Source organism: Sinocyclocheilus anshuiensis, unplaced genomic scaffold (genome assembly GCF_001515605.1).
Source record: "Sinocyclocheilus anshuiensis isolate Anshui unplaced genomic scaffold, SAMN03320099.WGS_v1.1 scaffold284, whole genome shotgun sequence".
NCBI lineage: Eukaryota > Metazoa > Chordata > Actinopteri > Cypriniformes > Cyprinidae > Sinocyclocheilus > Sinocyclocheilus anshuiensis.
The window spans coordinates 1561774-1573852 of record NW_015554266.1 but is presented as its reverse complement, the minus strand read 5'-3'; the positions used below and the strand labels follow the sequence as shown (position 1 = coordinate 1573852).

The following is a 12079-nucleotide window of genomic DNA, read 5'->3' as shown; positions in this document are numbered from 1 at the left end:
TGGCGGGCTTCGTCGCCATAGGCTCGTGCAGCTCCGCTGCCGTGCCATTGGTTCGTTTTTAAAGCCCTGCACGAACCAATGGCCGTGCAGTTTCACTGCGTGAATGAAATAGGCTTCAGTTCAGGAGAAAAAAGGCTTTTTCCCATATGCATCTTAAGCAAGATGCAGTACGAGTGAAGTATCGAAAGGGAACTACTTGATCTCACCCTTAAAAAACCCTAATACAGTCAGGTTAATTCAGTTATATTAATTAATATTTTGGTCCCACTATATATTAAGTGGCCTTAACTACTATGTACTTACATTTAAATTAGTAATTTGGTACAATGCACTTATTGTGTACATACATGTTTTTACATTGTACTTATTTTAAAAATACCTGCATGTAATTGCATCTGTAATTAATTTCTGTAATTACATTTATAATTACACTGTTGACCTATCCCTTACACCTTAACCCACCCTTAAACCTACCCATACCACCAAACCTGTCCCTAACCTTACCCGTTTCCCACCTCAATAGCAGCAAAAGTGTTTTGCAATACAATATGAACACTAAGTACATTGTACTTATTTTTTGATGCAAGTACATTGTAGTTAAGGCCACTTAATATAAAGTGGGACCAATATTTTTAATGGATAGATCCAGTTAATTTAGATATTACATGAAGCAAGTTTTTAGCCTATATTAGCCGAACCTATATTTTTTTACAGTTTATGCTCTGTTTGGCTTAATGTATCAGTGACCCTCTTATATTTCTCTCTCATTTCTCAGGCAGATCAAGCTTCTGGATGGAGAGGATGAATATTATCAATTACTGTCTGCAATAGAGTCCGTCCCTGAGGAGGAGGTTTTATCTGGCTCCTCCCCAAACCCTAAGACTGTCACGCCCACTGGCTCTCCCGCTATCTCATCCAGATGAGCTGTGCTCTGCCCACCGCTTTGACGTGTGCTGACAGTTGGTGAGAGCTTCGCAGACAGCAGACCACTGCAGTTAAACACACACAACCAACCATCACTGTGTTACAGGGTGACCAACTTATCGGCTTATTTAAAGGGATAGTTCACCCAAAAGTTAAAATACTGTCATCATTTATTCTCCTTAATTTTGTTCCAAAACTATATGACTTACTTTCTTCTGTGGAGCATAGACAAATATATTTCAAGAAATGCCTTTTTTTTTTCTTGATTATCCCCCATACAATATAAGTCAACGGTCGCCAAAACTGTTTGTTTATCAAAAATATAGAAAGTCATAGGAATGACATGAAGGTGCGTAAATGACAGAATTCTCATTTTTGGGTGAACTATCTTTTAAAAACAATAACAATAAGCCATTTCAGGTTGTTCTTTACAGTGATTTTACCATAAAGATGACATGAAAGCATCGCTTTTAGTTCATATCTGTTAGCTTTGAGGTCATGTGAAAAAGAAGTACAATTTAACATACTTTTAAAAAGAATACTTATTGTGGAAATAATACACTTGAACATTTAAAATGTATTTACTGTAGATGTGATACTGAATAACACTACAGTTAAAACAATAATCAAGTACTTTACATGTGTGTTAGTATGTTAGTCAACAATCAAAATAAGTGTACTTCTTTAAAGCACGACAAAAGATTATTAAAACATAATTATTTAAAATGTACTTTAAAGTAAAACTTTTAATTTTACAAAGTGCCCTTTTTTAAAGTGACTTAAGTGTGTTAAGAAACAGTCATGAAAGTGTGTTCTACTTAAAAACACTTAAATGACCTTTTATTTCATAAATATATTATCTGCAAGAACAGTTTTTAAAAATATACTTTTTAGATTTGAAGTACAATACAAGTGCACATTCAGTACAATTAAGCACACATCATTTTCACAAGTTTATGCTACCCATATAGATGTCCCAACCCAATTATTTAATTATAATAACCTTATTTAGAAGAATAACAAGACGTTTTTTTGTCCAGCACTAATGTCAGGAAATACTTATACAGGTATAATTAACAGGAAATATGCCATCACAGAAAATAAAATTGATAAACTTATTGGGTTTCTGAGGGGTGTTGTAGACATAAAGCATGGTTATGTAAACATAAAGCATGACTAAATCATGCACAGCCAGCAGCAATAGGATAAAAGCTGCCAACATTCCTATACTAGTATATATTATAGATATATAATATATATATAGAGAGAGAGAGAGAATGAATGCAGAATTAAAAACCATAGAATAATATACAAGTTTATATGTGGTCCCGCAGGTAGACCTGTGTGTATATCGGCCTGTGTTGTGCCTTTCTGGGATGCTGATTGGTCAATCCAGCATTACAGTCATGAAAATAGTAACTGTAAAGCACAACTTCACATACTTTATTGCTTAATTAAATTGGCTTCAGACATGGCTCATCCAGTAAGATTTTAGAACCTCAACCATCTGTTTTATAAAGGTGAATTAAAGGACACTTTTCAGAAGACAAGTGATAAATCATTGTTCTTTTTGAACGTGATATCCTCGGCATCATCTATCTGACTGGCAGTGGCAGCATCTCTCTCTGTACTCACACCTAAATAACTGCTAAAGCTAAAAGATCTTCAGAGAAACATGTTTCAGTCTTCAAGAACTCAAAGAAGTCAAGTACAGCATTACATCCCTCCAATATGAACAAATCACTCATTGTGCCTTTTGATTTCTGCACTCTTTTTTCCCCTCTTTCTGTGATTGTAGTCTTGTTTGCTGTGGCAGACTGTCAGATCAGACATGTTTCGCCCTAATACACATGACAGACAGTGCAGATGTCACATTGCATGAATAAATGAAGAACTAAATAACAGAGCTCACTGAGTTTGGAGACGTTGACGTCCTGTGGTGTCGTAATAGTCATTCAGGACACAACAGCAGTTATTTTGCAGAAACTTTGACTTTCTGTTGACTTTCTATCCATGTACAGTGGCCCAAAAAAGAATTTAGACACTTAAGACACACTTAAAAATAGATGAACATTGTCAAACCAAGTGGCATTTATTTTAACAAGAGCAAACACACTTTTAAAGGAAAACTTTGACAAAAATTTGAACTGATAAAATAGATAACGTCTCGGTTACGTATGATCATGTCGGTGATGACCGACGAATTGGGATCTCGCCAGAGAGACCAATCCACTTCAAGTGTAACTAAACAAGCCAATGGACATTGACATGCGGATTTCGCATCTGGCTGCCACACCCCGCAGCACGGGTATAAGAGGCAGCAGGTGCACCGCATTAATTCATGTTTTTGCTGAGGAGTCGAGCCAGTGACCCGGCAGATCAGCGGTGGTACAGCAACTGTGGCGACGGGACGTGACGTCTCCATTCCCTCCTTCAGGGAACGAGGGTTACATATGTAACCGAGACGTTCCCTTTCAGTTGGTCACTCTCGGCGTCATGTCAGTGATGACCGACGAATTGGGATCCCTACCAACGTGCCACAGGTGCTGCCCCCTCCAGTGCCCTGTGTATGCCCCTTGACCCTTTCTATAAGGCAGACGATAGGACCAGGCTCTACACAGAGAAGGTCGACCACTGCTGTTCCTCGCAACACAACAGCAGGACTTGGATAACACTGGGAAAGCATGCACTATCCATTTGGAAGGGGCATGCTGCAGAGTCACCTCCTCCCAGAGGGGGTTAAGTGACATTTACTCACGTGGAGTAACCCCGTAGGGCCCTACTGCACATGGAAGTCTCTAAGATGGCTCAGGCTGCATCATTTAGAGATGGCAGAACGTGGTCTGCCAGGGGAAACACGGTCCTAGTAACTGTACCGTGGACATACACATATGGGATCCCAATAGGGTCACTCATATGGGCACTAGCCTCACACCAGATTTCAGGAATTCATTGGCTGAAAGGCCTGGCGCCGGACGCTCCGCCACGTCTGGCCACTGGAGTGCTGGAGGACTCGACAGGGTTTGCCCGGTTAGGGAACTCTCTGGAGAATCAGGCTTTAAGGATGCCGCAAGCCGACTCTGAACCGGGCCTCTCAGTGCCACTACCCGTTTGAGGTGAGAACACAGGAGGAAACCGGCTCGATACGTAAGCTATAGAATCTAGCGAACGTGTTAGGAGTCGCCCAGCCCGCAGCTCCACAAACATCTGCTAGCGAGGCACCACGAGCCAGTGCCCAGGAGGAGTTCTATCCACGTACTGTTGCAGTGCGCGTACAGGACAGAGCAAAGCTAGGGCTGGGTCTGCCTCCTCCAGGGGCAGCGCTTGCAGGTTCACTACCTTGTCCCTGAAGGGAGAGGTAGGAACCTTGGGCACGTAGCCAGGCCGGGGTCTCAGTGTTGCAGAGTCAGCCGGCCCAAACTCAAGGCACGATTCGTCAACCGAAAATGCCTTCAGGTCCCCCACCCTCTTGATCAAGACCAATGCAGTCAGGAGTAGGGTTTTCATAGAAACAAACTTCAACTCGACTGACTCCAAAGGCTTGAAGGGGGCAGTTTGTAGGGCTCATAGCACCAATGCCAAATCCCAAGAGGGCAGGAAGGAAGGCCTAGGAGGATTTAACCTCCTGGCCCCCTAAGGAACCTGACGACCAGATCGTGCTTCCCGACCGACCTCCCCTCTATGGGGTCGTGGTGGGCGGAAATAGCAGCAACGTAAACCTTAAGGGTGGAGGGGGACAGCCTTCGCTCCAGCCCAAGCTGCAAGAAGGAAAGCACGGCTCTGATCAAACATCTCCGGGGGTCCTCCTGGTGAGAGGAACACCATTCGACGAACAGGTTCTACTTCAGCGCATAGGCCCGTCTTGTGGACGAAGCTTGTGCTGAAGCGATAGTGAGAGCTACCTCCTGGGGTAGGTCACATAGAATCTCCGCATCCCGTCCAGGGACCAAACATGGAGTTTCCACAGGTCCGGTCGCGGGTGCCAGAGGGTGCCCCTTCTCTGAGAAAGCAGATCCTTCCTCGGCTAGGAATCGGCTAGGGAGGGGCTGTCGCAAGGAGCATGAGTTCCGGGAACCAGGTCCTGTTGGGCCAATATGGAGCCACTAACAAGACCTGCTCCTCGTCCTCACTGATCTTGCACAGTGTCTGTGCGAGCAGGCTCACTGGGTGGAACACATATTTGCGCAGGACCCGGGGCCAGCTGTGTGCCAGTGCATCCATGCCAAGCATTGCCTCGGTTAGGGAGTAGAACCACTGGCAGTGGGTGGTTTCTGGAGATGTAAGCAGGTCTACTTGAGCAACTCCGAACCGTCTCCAGATCAGCTGAACCACCTGGGGGTGGAGTCTCCACTCCCCTGGAAGTGCCACTCAAGACAGCTTGTCGGCTGCCCGATTGAACACTCCTGGGATGTGAATGGCACAAAGGGCCCTCAGATGCTTCTGACTCCAGAGGAGGAGGTGGCAGGTGAGTTGTGACATGCGGGGAGCGCAGCTCGGGACAGCTCGTCGGCTGCCCGGTTGAGCAGCCCAGGAATGTGAACAGCATGAAGTGACCTCAGATGCTTCTGACTCCAGAGGAGGAGGTGGTGGGCGAGTTGCGACATGCGACAGGAGCATAAACCGCCTTGCCGGTTGATATAAGCAATGGTCGCAGTTTTGTCCATACGGACCAGTACGTCCCTGCCCCGAAGGCGCCCTCTGAGGCGGCTCAGGGCAAGGTGCACTGCCAGCAACTCGAGACAATTGATATGCCAACGCAGGTGGGGCCCCGTCCATATCCGTGACACTGCGTGCCCATTGTACGTGGCTCCTCAGCCGGTGGCCGAGGTGTCTGTGAACACCACAGCATGCCTGGATACCTATTCAAGGGGCACTCCTGCCCGAAGGATCTGACCACGGGCTGAAGGTTCTGCGTCAGGCCGGGGTAATCTGAACCCGGTGAGTACCGTGTAGCCACGCCCACCTCGGGACTCTGCCATGGAGCCAGTGCTGAAGCGGTCTGATATCGAGCAGACCGAGCGGAAACTACCACCTCGGCTGCAGCCATATGCCCCAGGAGCCTCTGAAAGAATTTCAGTGGGACCGTCGTCCTGCCTGATAAAGTCTTGAGGCAGTTCAGCACCGACTGAGCACGTTCCTGGGTGAGGTGTGCTGTCTGGCTGACCGAATCCAACTCCATGCCAAGAAAAGAGATCCTCTGCGTTGGCACGAGTTTGCTCTTTTCCCAGTTGACCCGAAGACCCAACTGGCTGAGGTGTCTGAGCACCAAGTCCCCGTGTGCGCACAACTGATCGCGAGACTGTGTGAGTATGAGCCAGTCGTTCTCTCAAAGGAAGAAGTGCTGCCTCCGTGACTTTGGTGAAGACGCGAGGCGACAGGGACAGCCCGAAGGGAAGGACCTTGTACTGATATGCCCGACCCTCAAACGCGAATCTCAGGAATGGCCTGTGCCGCGGGAGGATCGAGACATGAAAGTACGCGTCCTTCAGGTCGATCGCTGCAAACCAATCTTGGGGATGGACGCACTCGAAAATACGTTTCTGCGTCAAAATCTTGAACGGCAGGTTGTGAAGTGCACTGTTCAAAACTCGTAGATCCAAGATCGGTCGTAACCCACCGCTTTTCTTGGGCACAATGAAGTAAGGGCTGTAAAACCCCGACCTCATATCGGCTGGAGGGACCGGCTCGTAGATCCAAGATCGGTCGTAACCCACCGCCTTTCTTGGGTACAATGAAGTAAGGGCTGTAAAACCCCGACCTCATATCGGCTGGAGGGACCGGCTCTATCGCATTCTTCACCAGCAGGACTGCGATTTCCACATCGCACGACCCAGAGACTGTGCGGTCACCTTCGTTGCTCGAAGCGCGAGGTCCATCGCAGCACGCAGTTCCCGGCCCGGGAAAGCATAGCCGTCATCTCTGGGTCTGGCTCGGGCAACGCTACCACACCCGAAGGGGGCAACGCAGCCGGGCCGTCATCCCCGGAGAGAGAGAGAGAGCCCTCCGATGCAGCGATCGACATCTGGTCGTCAGAGGGAGCACTGAGGGATACGGGTGGTGCACTCTGTCTTGCAGAGGGCCCAGCACGTTCCATCGGAAACTCCACCGGCTGCGGAGTGCTTGAGGGGTGAGGAACTCCCCTTGGGGAAGCCCTCACCGTGATCCTCAAATCACCTCCGACTCCACCGGACGCAGCGCCTCCCCGGGCATTGGATCGCGGCAAAGGCAGAGGGAACATGCCACGTTTGACGTAACAGAGTCTTTTATGCAACTCCGGGATGGTCATGTCCCCATAAGAAGAACATGCACCATCCACAAACGCTTCCTCAGCATGCTTAATGCCCAGACATGTGAGGCAGCGATCGTGACCGTCCAGAGGCGCCAGGTAACGACCACATCCAGAAACGCACGGGTGATAAGGCATCTTTAAAAAGACGCTATCACCTGTGTTGCTCTTTAGAGATTGCTCTTTTAGTGCTGAAGCACGCAGGGAAGCTGGCCACGAAGACGATCTTTTTTTCTCCCGTGAAACCGTTACCACCGCTGCTGTGCCGTAACGCCCGCACTCGTTCTTGCAATCACTCGAGGGACAGGAGAGCAGTAGTGATGCACCACCGCTCGGCTACGAAGCAAAAGGATGAATTAATGCGGTGCACCTGCTGCCTCTTATACCCACGCTGCGGGGTGTGGCAGCCAGATGCGAAATCCGCATGCCAATGTCCATTGGCTCGTTTAGTTACACTCGAAGTGGATTGGTCACTCTGGCGAGATCCCAATTCGTCGGTCATCACCGATGTGACATAGAGAGTGACCGACTGAAAGGGAACTAATGTTATGTTAGGTTACGTTACGTTATGTTATGTTATAACATAGTTAAATAGATAACTAGGAAGCTTGTTTCCGCCACAGGATAAAATAAGGTAATTTTGACTTACAATTGTGAGAACAAAACTCAGAAACTTGCAATCGCAAGAACAAAAGTCAGAGTTGCAAGATATAAACTCAGAATTGAATTGCTAAAGTAAACTAAGAATTTCGTGAAAGAAATTCTGTTTATATTTCATAATTCTCACTTTTCCCCTCAGATTTGAAAGAAAAAAGCCCAAATTGTTCAATAAAATGTCATGATTACCTTTTTTGCATTTTATTTATTATATAGCAGTAAGGAGCTGTCATAGATAACTATTTAAATTAAATTAAACAATAATGTGGCACTTCGTTGTTGTGACATAATAGTGCATCATGTTGCTAGTTAATGTGATGTAATGTCTACAACTGTGGATACTCTGCTTGAACACCTGTGTGAACTTGAGGAGAACTGACTTCATGCATCCACTAAAAATCACCAAAACACCAGATGATTCAAAGACACTGAGCAAAATGATGAAGAAAAATTAAATTAGTGAAGAGAAAAGCAGTTGTTGACAATTGCTTTGATATTTTATATATATTGCAGTGAAATTCAGACATTTTTAATTGTGATTCCAGTGTCCAAATAGGGTTATTATGAAAAGTTATGAAGGTAATTCATAATAAAAAAGTAATTCACCAAAAAAGTTGTGAATTATTTTTTGAATTATAAACACTGAAATGGTGCTGAGAATCAGGGAATAAATTAACTAAACATTTAATGAATGTTTGTTTAAAAGTATTTTAAAGGAAAATTTCCTTATTGTCTAAACCTACTTTTTAGGGCCCTATGAACCAAATATTTAACTGCCCTTTTGTGATGTTTATGACAGCCTGGCACTCTTAGAAATGGATCTGACCTTATCTCATGGCATCAGGCAATATCTGCATTTCAAAGCCTCTCATGGTAATGGAAAGTTTGAGGAATACCCTACAATGTCTTTCTTATTTTTGATTCACATCCTTGATATAATTCTTTCATTAAACACAGTTTATCAAACCAATAATGATACAATCATTAATTTGAATTCTCCTCAAGGAGGCAGATAACATTAGCACATGAAAAGTGATTCTTTGCTTTTGATCCCCCCTCAGAGAAACACAGAGACAAAAAGACATGAGGAGAGCAAGATAAGACTATTATGAATCCTCACATTTCAAATTGCTTTCAACGTTGTTCTTTTAACATGTTGTATTATTATTATTATTATTATTACTTTTTCTCTTTTATTCAACAACTCCATTTGTCAACCTGCCGTGATGTTGGTGTAGATGAGAAATTCTGGACAAAACTCTGTCTGAGATGAGAAGGGCCGCACCACGCACACAAGCCAATTTGTGGCACTGTTTTTTTTTTTTTTTTAATTTGCATATCATTTGGTTCATCTGCAGTTGTTGACCCCTCAGGGCCACAAGAAAATCAGATCTTTAGTGAAGATGTAGACAGATCTTATTCGCTCAAACTCCCTCCATATCTTTTTGTCTTTCTCTTTCAATTCCTTTCAGGTCCAAAAAAAAAAGAGCTTATTAGCATGGTTGCCTTACTGGCATTGGCAAGGTTACATTTCCAACATTTTCAAAGAATGAATAAATATTGCACACATATTCAAATATACATGTAATAGAGGTATCATTTGGTTCATCTGCAGTTGTTGACCCCTCAGGGCCACAAGAAAATCAGATCTTTAGTGAAGATGTAGACAGATCTTATTCGCTCAAACTCCCTCCATATCTTTTTGTCTTTCTCTTTCAATTCCTTTCAGGTCCAAAAAAAAAAGAGCTTATTAGCATGGTTGCCTTACTGGCATTGGCAAGGTTACATTTCCAACATTTGAAGATGTAGACAGATCTTAATCGATCAAACTCCCTCCATATCTTTTTGTCTTTCTCTTTCAATTCCTTTCAGGTCCAAAAAAAAAAGAGCTTATTAGCATGGTTGCCTTACTGGCATTGGCAAGGTTACATTTCCAACATTTTCAAAGAATGAATAAATATTGCACACATATTCAAATATACATGTAATAGAGGTATCATTTGGTTCATCTGCAGTTGTTGACCCCTCAGGGCCACAAGAAAATCAGATCTTTAGTGAAGATGTAGACAGATCTTATTCGCTCAAACTCCCTCCATATCTTTTTGTCTTTCTCTTTCAATTCCTTTCAGGTCCAAAAAAAAAAGAGCTTATTAGCATGGTTGCCTTACTGGCATTGGCAAGGTTACATTTCCAACATTTTCAAAGAATGAATAAATATTGCACACATATTCAAATATACATGTAATAGAGGTAGTGACAATAAAAAATGTGATATCAAGTGATGTACATGAGTGTTTTTGAACATAAATGTAAACACATGCAATTACAGATAAGTTTCATCCCTTTTTCTGTAGTATGAATTCACATTTCTTGTAACTAAACTTTCAGGTTTCAGATGTGGGATGTAGATTTCATTCAAAAATGATTTTGGTTATTTTAAATGACTATTTGTCTCCGTTTGGTAGCCCTTGTTTGTCCATTTTATGGCACGTTATGTTTGTTGAGTCTGTGCCTTGTTGGGTTCTCACCAGTTCATTAATGCATATATTGGAGTGAGGAGATCTGTGTGTTTGTTGCCAATTGCAACAGTTGTTTATTTTGATTTGATGATGGTTTTCCTGCAATACTGCTGTCAGTCAATTTGATTTAGACGCTCACATGCCAAACAATTTTTTTTTTTTTTGTCTTTGAAATTAATGAAGACGTGGAAGATTTTGCCTATATTTCGGCTGAATTGTTAGCCGATTACAGTCCACAGAGTGTATCATCTGATGTGTGACATTTTGGTAAGAAGCCAATTTGGCATTTGTTCAGTATATATCTGTCACTAAAGAAGTGGGTGATTTTCCTCTTGTGTTTTACATAGGTCTCTGTTTACAATTATCCAATAGAGTGAAATAACATTTTGGGCTAATAAATCATCTCTATCAGATGCTGGGAAATATGTTCGTCCTGAAGAGAATGAGTTTGAGAATGGCTGATCTAAATTTGCAACATTTTTCATGGACAGTGCAGATTTATTGTTAGCGGTGTGGGGATTCATTGCGGTGCCCATTTTGTTGTTGTTAAGGGAGATCTTATTGGTTTTCCAGTTGTCTGAATGTTTATGATGGTGTTGTTCATTTTTGCTATTAGTGTCCTCATTTGGGTCTAGCTGATATCCGTTTTCCTTCCTCAGAGAGAGGTTCTCATTGCTTTTACATGAAACATAAAGTCGTTTCTCACTGTTGTGTTTCAGATATTTTAATCTTCTTCAAATTTATGCCAAGTTTGTTGAAACATATTTGAAAAACACATTTAATTTTAAAGACACATGAGGCTACTGTGAGTGATTTTCACGTGGACACATTATGCACACTCAGGGTTTGAAATTAACACCCGCCAACCCGCCAAATGCGGGTAAAAATCAGCTGTGGCGGGTAACGCTGTCAAATCACTAGCCAATTTGGCGGGTTACTTTTCGTAAGTTATGTTCACTCATTAATTTCTTGGGGAAGTTCATGCAAGCCAAATCTGCACAGGTTTAGTGCAAATACTGAACTCGTGAGACATCATGACATTATCGAGTATATTGCAAAAACCAAACAAAACACACCTACAGAGGCACGCATACGTGACGAGATGAAGTCTGGTTAGACCAACACAGGCTTTAGTGCGAGTGTGCATTTAGAGTGCGTTCTTTCACTGCATGATTCAGTCTATTAATATATCCCATGTCCCTCTAAGCTGCATTAACATGTGTAAATACATCTAAAAGACACTTCATATGCAACTTCTGCGAAGATGAATTTTATTGATACTGATTTCGTTTGTTTAGTAACAGCCTAAATGTATTATTATTATAATTGACTGATTAAATGTAAGAATTTGACTCAAAAGATGATGCACACTTTTAGAAAAAAATGGCTTTATAAAGGTAAAAATGCCCATGAAAGGTAAAAATACATTTAAACTTATTGGAAAATATTAATTTATATCACTGCTGTGAACTGACCACACAGAATATGAAGAATATCAAAAACTTTAGGAGTCAGCTGTCCACGGTATCCTTAAGATATCAGCACAATAACACACTCAGCAAAATATTGTCTAATTATCTTTATCAATAAAATCCCAGAAAATATTGAGATATTATTTTTTGTCAATAGGGCACAACCTTAGTACTGACACAATATGATTTGCAACGGTCGCTTTGTCACGCCCAGTGTAGAC

At 43.0% G+C, this 12079-nt stretch overlaps 1 long non-coding RNA gene across 1 annotated transcript in view; it reads left to right on the top strand.

The window, feature by feature from the left end:
• Positions 1-12079, top strand: part of LOC107671307 (uncharacterized) — a 22122-nt gene that overhangs the window by 3510 nt on the left and 6533 nt on the right. Inside the window, exon 3 of the long non-coding RNA XR_001632185.1 lies at positions 776-963. This is a non-coding gene — a long non-coding RNA (uncharacterized LOC107671307). The remainder of the gene's footprint in view (positions 1-775; positions 964-12079) is intronic.